Below are 22,984 nucleotides of genomic sequence, written 5' to 3' on the forward strand. Positions count from 1 at the left end.
CAGTGTGCGCATGCACTGAGTTGCCAGATGAAGAGAACAACTGAAGAGCAGGGGTCGACTTGGGAGTAAGGCCAGATGATGAATGGCCCCTCCCAGAGGAGATAAAGGAAGAATGAAAGAGGAGTGGAGTTTGCAGGAGACAATTAGTTTACTCCTTGCCAAGTTCTGCAGATATCGAATCTCCAAGCCAGATAAGGTGTGTGACATAAATCCTCCTTTGAAAGATTTTGTCAGCTGTGAATGAGCAGAATTCTTTGTAATTTAATAAAAGGGGTTTTTGCCGGAACAAGGAGTTTGTTTCATGCTCTTGGGAAACCTCAGTCAGAAAACCAGCATTGTCCTGTGGTCATGTGGCCAGCATGACTATATCCTGAGGCACCCAGAACATTGTTACCTTTCCTCCAAAGTGGTACCTATTTATCTATTTGCATTTACATGCTTTCAAACTGTTAGGTGGGCAGGAGTTGGGACACAAGTAATGGGAACTCATCCCATCACACTGCTTGGGTCTTGAACCTGGGCTGTCAGTTTTCCAGCTGACAAGCCTCAGCGTCTTTAACTGCTGAGTGATTTCACCCTCTTTGATTATACTATAATGATTATTTAGTTGTTATTACATAATCCACTTGATCTGATTATTATTTAGATGTTAAAAGTAGCATAAATGTAATTGTAATACATCAAATAAAATTTCCCAATACTTTCGAGAGCCACTGCTAGTCAGTTTAAAAAATACCAAGCTGGATTGGCCAGGATACTAATTTTGTCTTGTAGAGCACCAGTGAAAGTTTAGCATCTACTGTATCTCAGGAAGAAAAAAGAAATATAAATTGGTACACAGCTTATTTCTTTGCTATCAGGTGTTAGAAGGAATAGGTCAGGAAATCCTAGATATCAGAGTCATGCTGTAATCCTGGGCATTGAGTTTCAAATGAAGTCACTGCATTTAAAAACAGTCATTTTCTTGCAGATATTTCATTACCCAAACAAGATAACATCATCCATGCATTGTTTGAAACATTAAATTGACTTTTTGGAATGTCACTGAAGAGCCTTGGGAGACTTTAGATATTCATAGAAAATACCTAGTTCTCCATAGTGAGGGGGGAGGAGTATCCAGAATGGGGGTTGACCTTGTCCTCTCATGATTGGATGAGTCAGATAAGCTCTTTGGGCAGCGCCCCCTGGCCAGCGGGACTTCCCATATTTGACTCATCCCACTCAATGGAAAGGATGCACCACTCTGGACCTCCAGTAATTTACAAAGGATTAAGGAAAATAAACTTGGACCCGGCGAATCCTGCCTCCCTACATTGCACACAGCCTCCTCCTGCAAGGACTGGACTGCCACAAGCCCCCTGGGGCGGCACACTTCCCTGGCCACTGAGTGAGATGGAGTCATTCAGTGAGGACCCTTGCCGGGCAAGCAGGAGAACCGGGCACACATGCCTCCTAGAGGCAGCCCGTTGCTGCAGAGGCTTCTCAGGAGCAGAAGCGCTCCTCCGCTCCCCTCGGGTTGAGCCACGAGGGTTGTTAAAATGCCCTGGAAAACCTGCTCTGGCAGCTATCACCAGTGGACAAGGTGAGAGCCGGAAAGGCTCAGAAAGAGCTGCGGGAGGCAGTGGGAGGCGAGCAGCAGCCGCATGGCAAGCCTGCAAAGGCAAAAGCCATTTCCATGTGCTCCAGCAAAGAGGAGCCTTTTGAATTTGGAGCTGGGGGCCATCTTGAAACCACGTGGTCCAAGATGGCGGCCCCCAACAGCTCAGGAGACCGGCAGGAGCCCAGCTCTCAGCCCTCCAGCAACACCACCACCTGAGGAGCCCTTAAAAAGGTGAGAGACCATCGCAGAGGCATTAGCCAAGAGCGAGGGAGGCAGCAAAGGGCCAAAAGGAGGCCTATCAAGGAGTTAAAGAGGCAGGCGGTAGATCAATCCCCCCCCAAGCCTACCTCCTTGATGAATCACAGAGGCAGCTGCCACAAGGCTTGCAGGAAGAACCACCATCCCCGCCTCTGTACCCTTTCTGACTGCCAAGTAACAGGAGAAGGCTTCCCCCTTAAGAACACTCTCCTTTAAGTAGGAGAGGGGGGGGTAAGAAGGTCCTCAGAAGGAAACACAGTTAATGGCCAGCAGCTCTCAGTAGCAAAGCTGTGTTTTTTGGCGGCTAATTCTTGCTTCCCCCTTAAGAACTCTCTCCTTTAATTAGGAGACAGAGGGGGAGGGGCGAGAGGCTGACTAGCCTCAGTAGCAAAAGCTGTGTTTTTTGGTGGCTAATTCTTAAGGGCGGGGCTATGGTATTTGCCCCACAGAGCCATTTGGGAAGAAGGGGGGTGGGGTGGCCCAAGCCGGCAGCCCCTGCAGCCTGGAAAAACACAGCGGGGGGAGGAGGAGGAGTAATCATTCCGGCTGCTAAAGGCTGCAGCTCCCAATGGAGCCTCAAATCAAATTAGAGATTACCCCTGAAGACCTTCCAAGGGTGGGGGTGACTAGGCAAACGGCTAATGCAATGCAATACAATACTATGCAATACAATAGCAGAGTGGGAAGGGACCTGCAGGTCTTCTAGCCCAATCCCCTGCCCAGGCAGGATATCCTACCATTTCAGACAAATGGCTATCCAACAGCTTCTTTAAAACTTCCACTGTTGGGGCATTCACAATGTCTGGAGGCAGGTTGTTCCACTGATTAATTGTTCTAACTGTCAGGAAATTTCTCCTCAGTTCTAAGTTGCTTCTCTCCTTGATTAGTTTCCACCCATTGCTTCTTGTTCTGCACTCAAGTGCCTTGGAGGATAGTCGGGCGGCCTCTTCTCTGTGGCAACCCCAGAGATATTGGAACACTGCTATCACGTCTCCCCTAGTCCTTCCTTCCAGTAAACTAGACCTACCCAGTTCCTGCAACCGTTAGGCTTTAGTCTCCAGTACCCTGATCCCCTCTGTTGCCTTTCTCTGCACTCTCCCTAGAGTCTCCACATCCCTTCTACATCATGGTGCCCAAACTGAGTGCAGAATTCCAAGTGTGGCCTCCCAAGACCTTATAAAGTGGGATTATCACTTCAAACTCAGAATGGGATGTCCGACTGAGAGATCGCAGAAGCACCTCAGATAGCCTATGAATTTAGACAACCTTAGCTGAGGGCAGAACATATAGCAGGGGTGGGAACATCAGAGCCGACTGGCTCAGCTGGACCAAGGGGACAATTTGGAGTGGAAGCTGCATCCAGCAATCTTCAAGGAGCTGGCGGAGTGCTTCGGACGCCCGGAGGTTGACTTATTCGCCACGCCCCTCAACGCTCAGCTCCCGAGGTTCTTCTCCAGGTACCAGACATGGGGGGGGGGCAGAAGGGGCGGACGATCTGCGAAGCCCCTGGCCCAGGGGTTGTCGGTATGCCTTCCGCCCTTACCCCTGATCCCCAGGGTCATATGGGAAATCCTTCGGGAGGGGGCGAAAGGGGTTCTGTTGGCGCCTCACTGGCCCCGGAGGCTGTGGTTGCAGATCTCCAGTCGCTTTCAGCGGAGAGGCCATGGAGAATCCCCCAGGAGGGAATATCCCTTAACCAGGGGTCGCTGGACCACCCAGACCTTCAATGACTTCAGCTGACCGCTTAGCTCTTGAGCGGAGCATCCTGGGGAAAGACCTCTTCCCCCCAGGGTGATGCACATTATCCAGACTGCCCACACACCCTCCACAGAGCGTATCTACGGCTCCATGTGGCGGACCTCTGCCTCATGGTGTAATTCCCTGGGGCACGTTCCTAGCCAGGCATCAATGCCTCAGATTCTGGACCTCCTCCAGGCAGGCTGGGACAGAGGGTTAGCTTCTAACACAATTAGGAGACAGGTTTCAGCCATCTCGCCAGTTCTCCTGTGTGGCAGGAACCAGAGCTTGACTCACCATCCTATGGTCAGGCCATTCCTCAAGGGGGCTTCCAACCCCAAACCACACACAGCATTCAGGTACCATTCCTGGGACTTACACAGGGTAGGGGACGCTCCAATAGGTGCTCCATTTGAGCCTTTACGAACAGTTTCCCTTAAGTTCCTGATTCTCACGGTGGCCTTTCTGGTGGCCATCTCCTCCGCCAGGCAGATATACAAACTGCAAGCTCTGTCCACCAGGGAGGATCTCTGCTTCTTCCACCAAGACAGAGTGGGGTTACGTCCTTCATCCCCAGGGTGGGCCCTTGCTTCCATCAAACCCAGGAACTGATTTGCCCAACTTCTGTCCAGACTCTTCCCACCCATTGGGAAAGAAGTGGCACACTCTGGGCGTAAGGAGGGCTCTGAGGATTACCTCAGGAGAACCAGGCCAAACAGGAAATCCAAAGCTCTGTTTGTCTCCTTCCAAATAGGGGCCTGGGTAACAGGGTGACTTCCACCACAATAGGCAGGTGGTTGCAAACCTGTGTTGCCGCTGCATACCAATCGCAGGGCTTACAGACACCAATCATATCACAGCTCACTCCACGTGGAGCGCAGCCACGTCCAGGGCCTGGGCCACGTAGACAGCCCTGGCCAGAATCTGCAGGGCAGCCACATGGGCTTTCCCCTCTCCCTTTGCTAGGAACTATAAACTGGACTCTTTTGCCTCAGCAGAAGCCTCTTTAGACACAGGGTGTTGCAGGTGGTTCACAGGGCGAGGCCCACGCCTCCACTGGCATGAGCGGGGGACATGGGGCCTCATGGGTCTCCCTCCCTAGGGATGTGCAGGCTTTGGTACGTCCCATTCTGGATACTCCTCCCCCCTCACTATGGAGAAAGGGCATTGGTACTTACCTGATACACGTCTTCTCATAGTTGGGGGAGGAGTATCCAGTCCCTCCCTGACTATGTTTGTACGACTAAGTTTTATGTTCATTGTTTTATGAAGTTATATAAATATTGATGTTGAAGATGATAAAAGCTAAGAACTGAATTAAGAGTCTGGATTGAATGGTGCAACGAGTCGGATGGAGCTCTTCGTCAAATATGGGAAGTCCTACTGGCCAGGGGGCGTTGCCCAAAGAGCTTATCTGACTCATCCAATCATGAGAGGACAAGGTCAACCCCCATTCTGGATACTCCTCCCCCCACTATGAGAAGAGGCGTATCAGGTAAGTACCAATTTTTGTCCAGTTCCGTTAGGGAACGGGAACAGCAGTGGCACCGGTCTGATGTCTGACGGGCCCTGCGTATATATTTGAAGTGGACGGCTCCTTCCAGAGGTCGGAGGCGCTATTCTTATCTTTCCAACCTTCGTTGCTAGGTAAGCAGGTTATGTCTTCCACCATTAGCTGGTGGATCCCCTTGGCTATTGCCCTGGTGTACAAGTCCCAGAAGTTACCTGTGCCAGCTGGTATTACAGCACATTCGACAAGGAGCGCTGCCATTTCGGCAGCTTGGGCCTCCCAGGCTCCGATAGATGACATTTGCAGAGCGGTAACGTGGGCTTCACCATCGCCATTTATTCAGCATTACAGGTTGGATGCGATTGCATCGGACTGTAATATGTTGGGTGACCTCCCTTGACAATGGGGTTCAAATTATGAACCAATGTTTTTTTTTTTTTTACATTCAAAAGTATTATCACTTATTACTTACCGTAGTTGCAAATATGATGCTAAAATGCATTTATTGATCTGACTTAAAATACACACATACACCGAACCGAAGGAAAATTTGATTAGATAATAAATGAATTTGGCAATTGACATTTCAATAGATCTACTGAAGATGCAAAAAGCACAAGTAAAAATTGAACAATTGTCTAAAGTAAAAAACTTTGTTTTGCATTCCAGGATCTGGAAAGCTTAGCAGTTTTTAAGATTACAGGCATTTTTAATTTGTTTATATATCTAAATCTGAAAAGTCTTTAAATTCTGCTATTACCTGCCTAAACTTAATTGCTTGATTAAAATGACTGTTTTAAATAACAGTGTAGAGATGAAAATATTGGTAAGATTTGATTCTCCACAGGTGAGAAGAGCTTTTTATTATGCATTGTTCCGGAATGCGATTAGAAACAAAAAAATTATCCCATCTTTTATTCATAAATTTAGGACAATGACAGAGAACACGGCTTAGATATCCTCAAATAGTTGCATTTCTAAGATTAATACTCTAATCATGCAGCTTTTTCAAAAAGGACTGCTAGCTGTGAAATCACATGGAGAGATTTTAAATGGAACATTCAGTTTATAAAAGAATGAGCTGCTTAGACAGAACTAACTTTCTGGTTAATCAGCAAATGAACAAATCAAACCCATAGTATGAATGAAGGTCTAAAATCTGCATATTATCCAAAAGTTTTAATAGGTGTGAATACTTCTGTTCCTTCTAGTACAGATGAGGGAGGTTATTGTGCTTTGTCATTTGCTTCCACGAATTGCTGCATGCTACAGATCTTGTGAGTAGTTCATAACATGTCTTGTGAGAATTTCATTTCATATAAAAGAAATGATTTGCTTATTCTATGTGCTTTTTCTTACTTAATAGTATATATTTTCTGCATTTGTGCTGTGAAAACCAATGTGTATCCATATTTTGGTTTACTCTGTAAATACTACCATCCATTTGTTCTGTTTTAGTCTACATGCACAGATGCAAAGAAGTTTTAAGGACTTAATGTTGATTGCCCAGACCATGATTCTCATCAAGGCAAGGCCCTATTGACTCCAGCAATTCTCAATCTGAGGACATCGAATTCAAAAGCATGGCAAGAATCCACAAAGTCCACAATCCAAGTCCAGTCTGAAGTCCAAGGTCTAAGTTCAAAATCCACAAACAAGTACAAAGTCCAAACACATGGTCAAATGCAGGACAGTCCAGAGTCAAGGAGGCCAAGATCATAGAGACAAAGAATAGAATGGTTGATTGTTCCCAACAACCCCCAACTCCACTAATCCAATTAAATAGGTCCTCACTGTTGCAGCTCATCAAGAGGAGTGAAGCTGCCTCCTTGCGAGTAGCCTCACCGACCTCTGTTGTGCCTGCCTCTACTTAGCCCTGCACATCTGGTAGATGTGGTGGAGGATGCATTTCCCCTTCATCCCCACTGACCAGCTGCATGCCTTCCCCACCTCGTGTATCTAGAGGGAGCCTCTGAGTTCTCCAGCTGCAGTTGCATCTCACCTTTTTCTGTTCCAGCTGGGTGTTTGTCCACATGCTCCTTTATTGACGCTTCAAATCAGTGGTGGGTTCCAGATCCCGTTGCAACCGGTATGGTGCAACAGGGCCCGCAACAGGGCACATGAACGCATGCAGCACGCGTGCACACACGTGCAGCGAGGGCATGCATCCTTACCCTCTTGTGATGCTTCCGCGATGCTCCAGCTGCTCGGTGGAGCGTTGCACAGGCACCATGTGCTCTGTGCACATTCGTGGAAGCGCTGAAGAGCTCAAATACGGGTAAGGAGCTTGGGCAGGTGGGTGGGCCCTCTGGAGCGGTGCTCTGGGCAGGCGCCTATACACCCATACCAGGGTGTACCATCTGCAACCCACTACTGCTTCCGATTTACCTGGCCTATCTACTTCTGGTTCAGTCCTCATAAACTTCCTGGCATTCCCATCCGAAGATCCATCCCCCATGAAGACCCCAGAGCCAGTTCTTTATCATTAAAGCTGAAGACAATTGTCTAAATAACAACAACAACAACATATAAGGTATATCAACAAATTGCAGGTTTCTGCAATAACACCAGCGGAACTGCAAAATATTGCGCTACTCGGAACATCCTATGTTTTAAGAAGGTACTTGGTTGATACCTAGGACACTGGCAGCAACCCGTATCAATCATTAGCACTAGTCAATGGTATTTGTGATGCATTTTTTGAACATTCAGTTGACTGAGTTTCATGTTTAATGAATAAATCGTAATATCTACTTTGTTTTAAGTTTTTAGGCTGTTGCTTTCTCCTAAAAATAGAATGTGTGTGGTTTTTCAGATAAGGTTGCAAAAACAGCTTTGTTTCAGCTATTGTGGGAGAATAACAAGTACCATTTACTCCTGTAGTAGGAGTTCATGCCAGAGCTTTATTGCCAGAAACATACATGCTTTTAGATTAAAAGTGGGGTGTATTTTTTTACATAAAAAGGAACAATGACTCAAGGAATATTCAGTTATTTGCTCTAGCTGAGGGTGATAAAGAGTACTATTATGTTTTCTGTCCCAGATTTTTAATTTAAGAAATGGAACACTAACTTGCTAAGGTCAGCCCCCAGTAACTTCTTTACAATATCTGTAAAGCGATGTAGGATCCACAGTATTTTTAGAAAATAAAGAAGTTGGATGAAGAACAGGGATGGGTTCCTGATCCTGTCGCAACTGTGCTATGCTGTGATGGGGCCGGGCGTCTACCACGTGCATGCAGGCTGTGCGCGCATGCACACCACCGCCCTGCGATACTCCAGTTGCTTGGCGGAGCATCGCGCAGGCACTGTATGCTGTGTGCAGGTGCGCAAATGGCCCCTCTGGATCAAATACAGGTAAGGAATGTGGGCGGGCGGCTGGGCGGGCCTTCCAAAGCTGGAATGGTACCTCCCAGCAGGCACCAGTGTGCCCGTACCAGGGCGTACCGCCCGCATCCCACCACTGATGAAGAATCTTGATGTTTTGTTTGCCAATGTGCCCTTCTGCCCTAAAGAAAAGAGTGTTAGAGGGCATTTTGGAGGGCTGAAAATGATGAGAGTAAGCAGCTACATCCGTGTGCTTCTAATAAACACACATTTCCTAGCTGACTGTGCCAAATGTAGCAGCCATTTGGTGAAAATGTAGTTGAACCTTCAAACCTTTTGTTTTTGAGGGATGATACAGTCCTCGACATACAACCATTCTTTTAGTGATCATTTGAAGTTGCAACAGCACTGAAAAAAGTGACACAACTGGGTCTTCCCCTTAACAATTGTTACAGCATCTTCATGGTCACTTGATCACCATTATGACCTTTCTGGCCAGCTTCCAATAAAAAAAAGTTAATATGGGGAGCCAGATTTGTTTAACAGCTACAGCTTAACAACTGTTAAGCTGCACTTGTTACTTGTCTAACAACTGTGGCAAAAATGGCTGTAAAATGGGGTATAACTTACTTAACAACTGCCTTGTTTAGCAATGGAAATTGTGGTCCCAATTGTGGTTATCTATCTATCTATCTATCTATCTATCTATCTATCTATCTATCTATCTATCTATCTATCTATCTATCTATCTATCTCTCTCTCAATTGCAGAATTGTTTAGTGATTTGAGGCTTATAGTTTCCTATAACAATTCAATTACTTATCTGCTAGAGGTGATTAGAACCCCCTCCTTCTTTTAAAGCATGTCAAATGTTGATAAGCCAAACAGCTTTAATTTATTTAAAAAGGGAAATCGTTAATAATTGTACATTTTCAGTAATTATTGTTGAACTGAAATTCAATTGCCACCCAATGTTTTCAAAACATTGTCTAAAATGTTTGTTTCAATAACAAATAGTTTAGTTACAGAACTTTTACAATTAAGTTTCCAGTTAAACTTGTCAGCTAGTTTTTGCATTCAAAGAGCATCCTTTGCATTCCTTTCCTGTTCCTGTTAATGAAAGTAGGGTAACCTGTGGCTCTGTTTTGGTTATACACATTGACAGTCTAAGGATAATATTACGTATTTTTCAGCATGAAACTGAACACTCTAAATCCCTAAAGCAGTCTCAAATGTATGCTTAATAAAAGAATTTATTGTACTGAATGTCATCTGTTATATCACTCTGGGAACAAAATTGGCAATGAATAGACAGAAAATATTTCCATCAGATCACTGCAATATTTTATAGTCTAAAGCAAAAAAGTGTCTCATTCCAACAAAGTAACTAATTACTGTGTAATGAAGGTATTTTAGTTGATTTAATTATATCACTGTGGTTTTTTTAAAAGTTTTATTCAATGCCAGTGAAAATTAATTGGATGCCCTCTAGCTGTATTGGAATTCTATTTGCTTTGGTCCCAACCAGTAAAGCAAATGAAAAAGATGATCAGGGTTATAATTCAAAATTTTTGAAGGCATTTAGTGGCTTTCTTTTGTGTGTATGTGTGTTCTTTCCACTGGAAATTCATGGAAAACCATTGTTTTTCACTGGCTGAAGGAATTCAACTAAAGCAGCTTTTTCCAAACTTTGTGGCTCGGTGACCCGGATGGGGGGAACAGGGGAACCGGGCTGCGGGAGTGCCGGTGAGCCAGTGTGCATGTGCATGCACACACAGCTTGACTGTAAATGGAAAAGCGCACATATATGTCTGCTGGCCTGCTGCTTGTGCAAGTTGAGCTGTGCACATGTGTGCAAGTTGAGCTGTGGAAGCACATGTACACTGGCCCACCTCTCATGCTGTCCAGTTCCAAATAGGCCATGGGCCGGTTGTGGGCCATAGCCTGGGGATTGGAGATACCTGAACTAAAGTCGGGGAATTCCTAAGGGATTAAAAATATGATACTTTGTAAAACATAACCAAAGCATTTCACAGTTTTCAGTGGCATTTTTAAAAATTATTTATATTTTGAGGGGAAGAACTAGAAAGATATTGAAATGTAGGGTATAAATCTTCAGGATAATTTAATTTGCTATTTTAAGCAAGTGTTCCTTGCAATAAATTGATTAATGGTGTTTAATGCATTTCTTGCCCAATCAGATGCTACTAAGCGCTATAGTATTACTTAAACCAGATCGATCTTCCCCAGCCTAAAAGATCTTTCAGAAGTTTGTGATTGCAATGTCTAATCTGCCACGGTCAACATGCTCGTCTGGGATAATAAAGCTTGTAGGTCAGCATATCTGAAAGTACATCAGGAAGACTAAATAATTGTTGCAGCTTTAAAAAACGTCATTTCTATTTTGAGTGGGAGTCTAAATCAGGGGTCCGTAATCCCTAGGCAGCAGCCCACTACCAGGCTGTGGCCTATTGGGAACTGGACCACATGAGAGGGGGGCCAATGTGCACGCACACAGCTCAACTGGCATGTGAGCAGACCCCCCCCCTCTGCTCATGTGAGTTGAGCTGCACACACGCCAGTCCACCACTCACATGGCCGGTTCCCTTCTCGCCCCCCCCAGCCATTGGTCTAAATTGTCCACCATATCAGAGAAATTTGAAATCTAATTTCTGCTGTAATTTTAACTGATTGGAGCTAGGCTACAGCGAGAGGCTTACCTTTGCACCTGTAGACCTCTCCACTGTTTATGGGTTTTTATTTTAAAAGTTCAAAAAGAAGACTTAACATATAGCAATAAAACTATTTTTCTGTCAGTGGTCTAGAATTAAAGATGATTCATTACATTCTTGAAGATGGATTTTAAATTACAAGCCCAATGGCATATGCCATTCTTTGTGGCCCTTCATTACCTTGAAATCTGTCTGTACTTTGTGTGGTGTAAGTATTGTTCCCTTAAGTATTAAGGAAACCAACCAAGCCATGAAATTTATATTTCTTTTCCTCTATCCATTTAAACAATTTTATTTAAATTTAAAATAAAATTTAAAATATACTTTTCTCCCTTTCATTGCAGAATATTTCTAAGTGCTTGCTGACATTCTAAGTGACAGAGGCTATACTTTACTATATATGGTATAGCACTGATTTAAACAACAATTTTTATTAGCTTTCTCCATTTCCCCAGCCTAATACATATATATGCTTCTTAGAATGTAAATGCTGAGCGTTCCCTACCCAGCTGTGTTCTTTTATATATCTGTTTACTTTAAAATGACATGCCAGCTTGGAAGTCTCCACTAAACTAATTTATATAGCACTTAAATGTGGCAAGTTGGGGCCTGTATTTGCAAAAACCTTGGGAAAAATGAGGTTGGGAAACTTTTCTTTGGAATGTATAACTGTCCTAAATTCCAGACCTTGACAGAAGGTTGTGGAGCATGTGTTATTTATGACAAGTAAGCCTTCTATTATGGGCAATACTATCCACGGTTAATGTATATGAACCAATCCACTATGACTTACTAAAGAAGCCACAGCTAATACAATTCTGGGCTGATGGGTGACTTTTCCCATTTTAATTGGGAGTATTACTGTTAAACACAAGGTAATTTCTTAAAACTTGCACAAAGAAATGCATGTTTTCCATTTTCCGTAGGAACATGTGGAGTTAATGGATATAGATACTGGTGTATAAAATTGGTGAGACTTTCACATCAATATGTCATTTCAACACCAGCTGGATTGAGTTCCATTTTTTTTTCCAATCTTCCATGAGGTCCTTTCCAAATATTTCTGACAGAATATTAAATGTAGATGTACATTTCAACTTTCAAAAAGTATAGAAACTCATGTAGAGTATAAGCATTGGCTCAATGGTTTAATGAAAGATGAAAGAGTACCTACTGAGAAACTGTACTATATGTTACAGCTAGATTTTATACATAATTTCATACAATTATCACACTTTGGCCATATATTAGCTATATATATGACACCTACTCATAGCTTCTAGAAGATACAATTATGTTCTTGCAAAGGCACAGTTGCAATAATTTTGTGTTCCTTTCCCCTAAGATTGCTGTTGCTATTTTCACAAATCATTCTTGATTATTGCAGAAAGGAATCTGAATTATCTATTTTGTGTTTTGCTCTTAAATTTGATCTGCCATAAGATGCTGTGCTAGTAGAGCAAAGGATCTTTGAACCTTTGCACTCCTACATCCAGCTTAATAGCCAACACTGTTGGCCAACATAATCTGATATATAAAGTGCCTTTATAGTAGTTATTTTTATGGTTAGAGTTTTTTGATGAATAGATAGTGACAGGCATCCTCTGAGATTAGAAATATTTACACACATATTGAACTGGTTTATATTTATATTTTTTAATGCTTTTTCTGCTTCTTCATTACAGAACTGTAAGCTGCATTAACATTTTAGATGTGAAGTAATAATGTTTAGCACATAGCTTTATATTTTTCATTATATAACATATTTTAGCACAGAAAGAAAAGTTTTAGAATTTGGACCATTAGGTTTTTAAAACTGAGGGGATATTTCCACAAAATTAAGAGCATTCTCATTAGCACATTTTGAAATGCTGTCACCAGTAGTGATGGAAGGGCATTTTCAGAATAAAATGAATGATACAATCTCTTTGATCAAACAGAATGAAATAATTTGTTCATATTTTCTGAAAACACACTGCTATCACTGCTGTTGGCAGCATTTCAAAATGCTCAATCTAATCAAGAAGAATCTTTAACCCAATGTCTTCAGACTTCTCTTCTTCATCAGCCAAAATCCCACTTCCATGGCATTGCTAGGACTGGATTGCCTCCATTTCTCCTCCTAAGGCAGGGGTGTCAAACTTGCGTCGTTATCACGTGACATATTGTGACTTCCCCCTTTTGCTAAACCAGGCATGGGTGTGGCCAGCACATGATGCATCTGGCCTGCAGGCTGCGAGTTTGACAGTCCTCGCGGGCTGTCCATAACCTGTGAAGTCATAGATTTTGGGGCTTTTGATACAGAAATCCAGCCTATGACATGTACACTGTAAGATGAAAAAGGTTGAAACCTCTGCTCGAATGTTGCTAGATGTTCCAATCGAGTATTGTTATGGTTACTAAGATTAATATCTTGCCTTTTCCAGAGGATCTGAAAGTGCCATACATAGTACTTTTTTTCTTCCCTATAATCATGTCTGATTCTTGAAGATTGCCTGGACAAGTCCCTGCAGTTTTCTGGCAAGGTTTTTCAGAAGTGGTTTGCCATTGTCTCCTTTCTAGGCTAAGAGAAAGTGATTGCCCAGGATCAGGCAGCTGACTTGTTGCCTAAGGTGAGACTAAAATTCATTCCTCCTGTTTCTTGCCTGATACCACGAGACCAAACTGTCTGTCTTTATGGTAGCATACATAGCACCTTTTCCCAATTATTCTCCAGTACATTCACCTTTCAGATGAGCCACAGTCAGGGAGTAAATTTCTCTGCCTGAAATGGGAATAATTCTCAGTTCTAGTCCAATAATTTAAGCACTATGCTTAACTGACCCAGAAAATTAAATGAAAATCCCGTGAGCCAGATTAATAGATAAAGTCTGTAATATATGTAGGGAAAGGATTAATTTGCTTTTAGTTATAAACTAATTTTGTCATTCCCAATTTTACAAAAGAGACAGTGTTTTATGTTAAAATGCTTGAAAGTATTCATATTGCCTAACTTATAATAGTTTGTGTATACCTATAATGCTATACAGTGGGTTTTATTGATATGTACCAGCATTTCTTTTTATCTCCAACTCCAATGCATTTCCAAGACTATTTGAAAATAACCACTTGTTTTTCACTACTGCTGGTAGTTGTGCGATTTAATATTTAAATGCAGAAAATTGGTTAATATTTTCTATGCATCAGGGAAACATCAGGACAAAATAACCATAATTTGAATTTGTTTCATTTGAGTAAATGATGTGTAACATTAACTGCTGTTCATCCATATTTGGGCAAAAAAAAATCCAGTTTAATCTCAGAAAAGGATACTACAAAAATACATTTTTTTTCATTGGGTTTAGAACAATAACAGCATAATCCTATATATTTGCTTGAGATTAAATGTTGTTGATTTTAATTAGCTTAAATGTTAGTAAATGTGCTTGATAAAGGGAACCAGACGGCAGTTTGGATTTCCTGCTAAAACTGTCGGCATTCTTTTCCATTGACCACTATTATACTCTTATTCTGTATTGGTCAGACCAAACCTAGATTATTGTATCTAGTTCTGGGTACCACATATTAGGAAAGGCAAACCAAAGCTTGTGCAGAGGTGAGCAGCTATAGGGAAGGAAAAACGTCTCAGGAGGGTTGCTTTTATTCTTGTTTTGACTGGGGAAGAGAAGATTGTGGGAAGAAACAATATTTATTACCAAATATCTCAACGACTCTCCTGTAGGATGCAGGGAAAACTATTCAGTATTATTCCATTATCACCAAGGTTGCTTTCAACTTTACATTCTGTGCTGGTTGGAGCTATTCGGAACTGGTGCTCAGCAACATCCAAAAAGTTACAATTTTCCTTCCCTGACATAACTATTTGATAGGGAATTCAGTACTTCTTTTCAAGACAAGAAAAATTGGATATCTTTCACTGGTTTCTGTGTTATTCTCTAAAATCACAGTCTTATGTTTAGAAGGTTACAGCAGGAGGTGGTGGTTATAGCAGGAGAAATAAGTTAGAGGTTTTAAAAAAGCTCTCCCTTATTCAAATAAGTTTGTTACATTAAAATCTCATTTCCTCATGTAACAATGTTAAATAAAGTATCTTGAATTCTAATGACTCAGATTTTGAGATCGCAGAAAGAATTTGGCATGACACAAATGGATAGCATCTGCAAATGCAAAAAGGAAGTATCCTTTTGGAAGTATACAGGTGTCTAGCACAAAGTGAAATATGACCAATTATTAAATGTGTCAAAATGCAAATCCTAGGCATTCAGATTTGTATCAAAGCATCAAACACAAATACAACTTCACAGGGCATGTTTCATCATTTGCCACTCTTCTTGCCTTCTATGTCCAATGATCTGATTAGGTAAACAGGAACATTATTTCATGAAAGGTTTTATTACACTGTCAGAAAGACAAAACATTAACTAAAGGAAGATGTTGTAATTCTACTACATCACAGCCATTTATGCCTTAGTCACATCCAGACTGGATTACTGTACATTGAGTCCCCCCTTGAAAAGTATCTGGAAGCTCTAACTGGTTCATAATGCAGGGGTGTGCTCCAAAAAACTTCTTTATCTTGGCTATTTTCTTCTTCCTTCCTACTTTCATTTTCTTTTGATTTTAAATATTGCTTTTGTTTGCTTTTATTCTATTTTCAGAATTCTAGCAAAGAGTTAAAAAGAAGAATACACATTACATCATCAGCTACATTAGCTGTCACATGTGACAGCTAGAATTTGAAGTTAAATCTTCTCATAAAAGATTTGAAGCATAATAAAACCCCTGGTGAGGACCACTTTATTGAACAACCCCTCTCTTATATGTAGGAATAACACCGGCTACATCCCAGTTGAATGGAAGATGGCAATTGTAAAATTGTAAAAAAAAGAAAACAAAAATATTTCTAGCACTTGTAGAGTTTTTATCCTATAGCACGGCCAAAATATGTGTGTGTGTGTGTGTGTGTGTGTATGTATCTCTCCACCCACCCACCCACCCACCCACCCACCCACCCACCCATCCATCCATCCATCCATCTATCTATCTATCTATCTATCTATCTATCTATCTATCTATGTGCAGAATTGAGAGTAGGGCAACTGAAAAGCACATTGCAGTAGAAAAGCAATCCCGCTTCAGGCTGGATCATTCTGACACTGACAATTGTTTTGTTTTAAATGTCAGCCTCACTAAGTAGACAAAGCTTGGAAAGGAACTCTACTGAAAGGCTAAAACTGCTTTTATTGAGATTGGCTCTAATCTTGCAAGTCTGATTGTGCTGTACTCTTTCCATCTTTTTATACCCCAGTGAATCAGGGATGCTGCTCCCTGAATTGCTTCCTGAAGTTATCTCATTGTTCTGACTTTAAAAAATATTTCAGCTCCTTTTGCATTAGATAACGATTACTGCATATTTCTGTAAAGGCCCTCTTCCTTACTCTCCACATGAGCTATCTAATGAAATAAAATTTATTTCGCACAGTTAGCACAGTGTTTGATACAATGGATAGAGAAATTTTATGAAGGAAACTGATGAGCCACAATATGGATCCCAAATTAATTGTACTTATCAAAACCCTCCAGAGAATCACTGGCCTGAAAGTACAGTTTGGGGTCAATGGAGTCATGAAAAGAAGAATTAAGACAAAGGTCCCAAAAAGTGCTTGATGAAACAAATTAAGATTTACATTTATTCTTTCTTGCACAGCTTACAAATTACATTTGGAGATGCGCAAATCCAGCCTTCCGGGTTAGTTTAGGATTGAATAAGATGCAGGTAGGAGTCAGCCTTATTGTGTTGTGTGAACATAACCAGAAAGTGAAATGAGTAGTCTGTAAAGAACACGATTAAAGAGATGCAGTATTTGGTTCCAAAGCGAGCACAGATGTTTTAGATTCAATGCATGCATGTAAGCTGGGTGACTTCTTGAGCTCCATGGCTGCTCTGGGAATCCAGGAATAGACATGCCTCCTTTAATTTGCATCTGACAGATAGAGGATGCTCATATTGGAGCTGAAGGACACTTATCCACTTCAGATCTGTATACATGCACCCCTAAATGCTACAATGAATTCCACATGCTTCAGTCTGCAAAACAGCTGTGAATCTCGTTGGAGGATTCAGTGTGAGACTTTTCTCAGATGGATGTCTTTTACAATTGTAACATTAAAATGGCAAAGAGAAACACATTCATAAGCTAACATTTCTACCCACGGTTGAATTCTCATAGCAATGACCAGGTTTGCTGAAGCTGTGAGGAGACGAAGAAAATTTTAGATCCAACCCAGCCTTAGGAATTCTCAGAAGGTAGCCATGAAACCCGATGTTATAAGACATGTTGCCTTATGATTCCAGGCTTCAATTTCTAACACTACCTAAATCAGTGTTTCTCAATCTTGTCAACTTGAAGATGTCTGGACTTCAACTCCCAGAATTCCCCAGCCAACTGGGAATTCTGGGAGTTGAAGTCCAGACATCTTCAAGTTGACAAGGTTGAGAAACACTGATCTACATTGTGGAAACACTTTGATCTTTGTTTTTTTTTAAAAATGGGTAAAAAATTAAGCAACTTTAATCTTGAGTTGTCTTTTAGAGTGATGGGTTTATTTGACTATCGCAACTCTTTAGCCATTATGTGGTAGAAACTAAGGTACAGGCTAATTTTTGCTAGGCTTAGCTGATGTGGACTGAGTTCAGGAGATTTAGCAGCTTTGATGGCAGCAAAGCATTGGAGTTTTCCAAATTTTCTGCAGTTCTTAAGCAACTGTGTAGAGTGTAGCCCAGACCTGATGGCGCTATCAGTAAACTATATGCATGGGTTTGGCATTTCATAGGAACTGGTAGCATCTATCTACCATGCATTATCCAGGTTTACAGTTGCATCATGAACTGCTTAGGGTTTCATGTGATGAGATATGATTACGATTAGGAAAGTACAGCTTTTTCACCCTAGTACTATGGATGATTATACAATTTAGTTCAGTGTTTCTCAACCTTGGCAACTTGAAGATGTCTGGACTTCAACTCCCAGAATTCCCCAGCCAACATTCGCTGGCTGGGGAATTATGGGAGTTGAAGTCCGGACATCTTCAAGTTGCCAAGGTTGAGAAACACTGATTTAGTTGGTACTATTGGGGACGCAGTGGCTCAGTGGCTAAAACACTGAGCTTGTCAATCAGAAAGGTCTGCGGTTCAAATCTCTAGCGCCACATAACGGAATGAGCTCCAGTTACTTACAGCTTCTGCCAACCTAGCATGTAAAAATGCAAGTAGAAAAATAGGAACCACTTTGATGGGAAGGTAACAATGTTCCATGCGCCTTCAGCATTTAGTCATGCCGGCCACATGACCACATCGAGCAGCGCTGGCTTTTCAGCTTTGAAATGGAGATGAGCACCGCCCCCCCTAAAGTCGGGAACTACTAGCATATATGTGAGAGGGAAACCTGAGTCAGGCCAATAAACAATGCTTATAAGAAGCTATGGTTTCTGAATGTGTGACCATCAGAATAGTAAGAATATGCCATCCTTCTTGCATTGAAAATGAACCAAATCTTGCTATGCCTCTGTAAATGCAGCTTTCTGGAAAAGCCACAATATGCCAACCCATTTTTCCTAGAAGCTTCCCTGAAGTCTGGGTAGGCTGACTTCAGACCAGATGGTTTTTGTCTTTCTCCCTTCCCAGCAGTATGCCTGCCTAATAAGTTTGGATTTATCATCAAAGCAACTGATGCTGATTGCATCAATTATATGGTACTTATACTTTGAACAAACTGCCTATTTTTTAATTTACGTAGGCCATAGAATGAGCATCTGCAACATGACATGTATGGATTTGTAAACCTCAAAAGAGTTTTTTTTAAAAAAGACCACAATTATAGGACAACCAAGTTTCCACTTTTTTGGGGGGCTGGCCTGAGTTTTTGTTTTCTAGTAAATGACTGAAAGGCTTTTCATCTGCTTCTAACAAGGCATGAATGAGTAACAACAGATGAGACTAATGGGAGGTAATTTTGTCTCCTTCCTGTTTCAGGAAACCTTTTTAAACTTGATATGCTTAAAGCTAAAGATAAGATAAGCAAATGAAAAGGAAGCTAGTCAGGCTCCCGATTACAAGGTGCATTCCGAAATCACTAAATAGTATCTGTTTTGATCCCTTAAGCAGCAGTTTGCATCTTTTGAAAAGAGGTTTAACTCAGATACTAATTACCTTCAGATGCCTTGTTTTTCCTTCCTTACACCTGCCTTTGACTTCTAAGGTGAGCAGTTTATATAGTTGCAAGTTTTTACATGTCCTTGGTTATACAAAATCCTTTTGTTTTTTGTTACCAATTTTGACATCCTGCAAATATGCCCAAACTTGAATTTGGTCAGGTAAGATTTTATTCAGTTCCTGAAATTCAAAGATGGGAAAGGCCAGAACTGGAACTGGGTGATGGACTACCTACTTTTCATCTTGCATTCATTCAATTCACAAGTTTTCTATTTTAAAAGTTTTTAGATTAGCAGGAGATTCAGTTGGTAGTTTGAAATTCTGGCAAACCAGAAGCCATCAAACATATCAACTTAAGGATCCCACTGCTGCTTAGCTCAGGAGCTATATGAGAAATATATTTCTTAGTGTCCATATAGGCATTCATCTGAAACACCCAAAAGATACCAAGAAAACATAGAAAATAGCAAAGCTATTACTAGAAGCCAACATGGGTTTGTCAAGAATAGATCATTCCAGACAAATCATATTGCATTCTTTGACAAAGTGACTAAATTAGTGAACTAGAAAAATGCTGTGGACATAGTATACTTGAACTTCAGTAAAGCATTTGACAGTGTAGACCACAGCCTACTTCTTGGTAAGATAGAAAAATGTGGAATAGACAACATCTCCACCAGGTGATGGTCTCCAGTATTCAAGCCTATCAATATTCTTCTGGATCTTGAGCCTATCTTCAAAATATTCGTTCCAGCTTGGTATCATCTGCAAATTTAATGAGTCCCCCCTCTATCCCATTAGCTAAGCAGTTAATGAAGTTGAAACTGCTGAAAAGTACTGGGTCTAAGACAGAACCTTGGGGTACCCCACAAGCTTTAATAGACCCTATGTTATCAGTTGGCTCTATGATCCCTAATCTCTTGCTTATTCTGGATACATGATTGGTCCTCTCCAAACAAGGCACTACTGTTTTTTCTTTGACTCTGAACATGCATTCCTTGACACAATGGCCCACTAGACAGAGGATAGGAATGGAAGATATAGAGGAGACCACCACTAAAAGGGGGTGGAAGAAAAAAAGATCTAAGAGCTACGGTAAATAAAGAGCACCTGTGAGTTTGTTTGCTTGCTTACTTCTTATACCAACAAGACAATAGTTTGTTATAAGTGTACAGTTGCTTTAAATGTCTTGTTTGTATCCACAAACAATGTCTTTTTTCTAAGTTCTGATTTTAAGCTGGCCTTATAAATGTTCAGATTCTTAAAAAATGTTGACTTCCATGTTTTTGCATGTGTTTTGAAGGCTGACAGACATACAGTATGTCTGTTTACTATTTATAGAATGATTCCACTAGCCCTCCCTTCTTTTAAATCTGTTTGTGGTACTGTGACGAATTATGGGGAAATACACAATATAAATAGAAAGCCTCCCCATTCAATATAAATAGAAAGCCTCCCCCTATAATATAAGCTCACATGAGTAGGTTTGTGATTGTCTGGTTTCCAAGTAACAGCAACGTATTTGAGTGAAACCACTGATTCTTCTGCATGTTTTGTAAGTCAATTAGAATTTAGTAGTAGTTTTTAACTGCCAGCATCTTGAATCGAATTCCTGCCTGAAATGCTTTTAATTTAGAATCCCGATAAAAGAGGAATACAGTTGCATTTGGTATATTAAAACAGTTTCATAAATAGCGAGGATCTCTCTCTCTCTCTCCATTAAATTCTATTGACTAATTCAGAATATACATGCTACTTCATCATTAGTAAAAGTGTGATTAGGAATTAGAAAAATTCCTGGTTCGACTGTCCGAAGCTGAAATATAATATCATTCCTTTTTCTAGCAAAACAGTTCACCAGTATATTCCCACAGGATTTTAAAAAACAACAATTGAGTGTAAGTGAAAAACAATTTTTTGCCCTAACCTAAATTCATCTGTGTTGCAACTCTGTAGGAGGCAAGGAAATGATTTAATCCATTGATTGTTCTGAGGGAAAAGAAAACAATGGTTGTTAGTTTTTTCTGTCAATATAATGGAAGCCAACAAAATGCTAAGGGGTGATTTAAAGAAGCCGCCCAGACAGGTCTAAGTAAATCTTTGTGGGAGAAAATAAAATCAATTGTTGTTGGATAATATAATTACTCGTTCTTCATTCTTGAACATCAATTTTTGAGATCTTAAAAGAGGAGAAGGATAACATTTGAATATTTTGTGTAGACTATATCGTGTTTCCCCGAAAATAAGACAGGGTCTTATTTTCTTTTGACCCCTGAAATAAGTGCTTGGCCTTATTTTTGGGAGGTCTTATTATTTTTGAGGTGCAGGAGGCAGTGAGCGTAGTTACCTCATGGCTGCTGCTGTGTTGCAATATTTTCGGGGAGGGCTTATTTTAGGACATGCACTCAAAAGCCCAATTGGGCTTATTATCTGGGGAGGTCTTTTTTCAGGGAAACGGTATACATAAATGGTTTGAAGCATTTTTTTTTCTTGTTTCAACTGGATTTTCAAGCACTTGTTAATATATTGAACTTTTCATTGTCTCTCTAATTGAATCTCTGCACTTTGTGAATGCTCCAACGCTGCAGATTTTCAAGATGAAATTGGACAGCCATTTGTCTGAAATAGTATAGGGGTTTCCTGCTTGAGCAGGGGATTAGACTAGAAGACCTCCAAGGTCCCTTCCAATTCTATTCTGTTATACTTGAGTCACCAAGTGCCTGAATTTTGTTCACATGATTGTGAGGGGTGTTGCAACAGTTGTATTTTCAAGCACTGGTCATAAGCCCCTGTGTTCAGCACTATCATGATTTTGAACAGACACAGGTAGTCCTTGATTTAGTTCATTTAGTGACCATTCAAAGTTAAAGGGCAATGAAAATAGCATGTCCATCATCACATGATGAAACTTCAGATGCTTGGAAACTGACTCAAAAGGTGGTCCTTGACTTACAACTGTTCAGTTAGTGATCATTCAAAGTTCCAACAGCCCTGAAAAAGTGAGCTAGGACTATTGTACTAGTCCCATAATCACACAATCAAAATTTGGCTCCTCGGCAACTGACTCATATTTATGACAGTTGCAGTGACCCGGGTCATGCGATCACCTTTGGTAACTTTCTGAGTAGCAAGGTCAATGTGGAAGCCAGATTCACTTAACAGTCATGGGACTAGCTTTACAACTAAAGTGATTCACTTAACAGTGGTGACAAAGGTTGTAAAATGCGGCAAAACTCACTTAATGAAGGTCTCACTTAATTTTGAGCTCAATTATGGTCATAAGTCGAGGACTACCTGTATTGAACAAATGGTCAATATTGCCCTTACTTTCTTGCCACCTGCTTAATTAGTGCACATGTTATGGCACTCACTATTAAATGCTTGGTTTTGCTTGACAGCAAGGTTGATAATCTTACCCGCACAAACATCTACTGTATGTTACTGATAGCCCTGTTAACCATTGTCCATTAAAATTGGACAAATTTTAAAATTCTCTGGGGAATTTTTCAGGAGACTGCAGTTATATGTCCTTTGTCATATTTGGATAACAGCTTTCTTGAAAATTTTTCATTGATAGTGTATCCTTTCAATAACATTCAATGAATACAT

General features: G+C 41.1%; 1 protein-coding gene across 2 annotated transcripts in view; it reads left to right on the forward strand.

Moving 5' to 3' along the window:
• The window catches only part of IL17RD (interleukin 17 receptor D), a 53,070-nt gene that overhangs the window by 9,847 nt on the left and 20,239 nt on the right, over window positions 1-22,984 (forward strand). The gene's annotated exons all lie outside the window — the stretch shown is intronic.

Source organism: Thamnophis sirtalis, unplaced genomic scaffold (genome assembly GCF_051295495.1).
Source record: "Thamnophis sirtalis isolate CommonGarterSnake01/CBP01778 unplaced genomic scaffold, rThaSir2_p1.2 scaffold_3, whole genome shotgun sequence".
Lineage (NCBI taxonomy): Eukaryota > Metazoa > Chordata > Lepidosauria > Squamata > Natricidae > Thamnophis > Thamnophis sirtalis.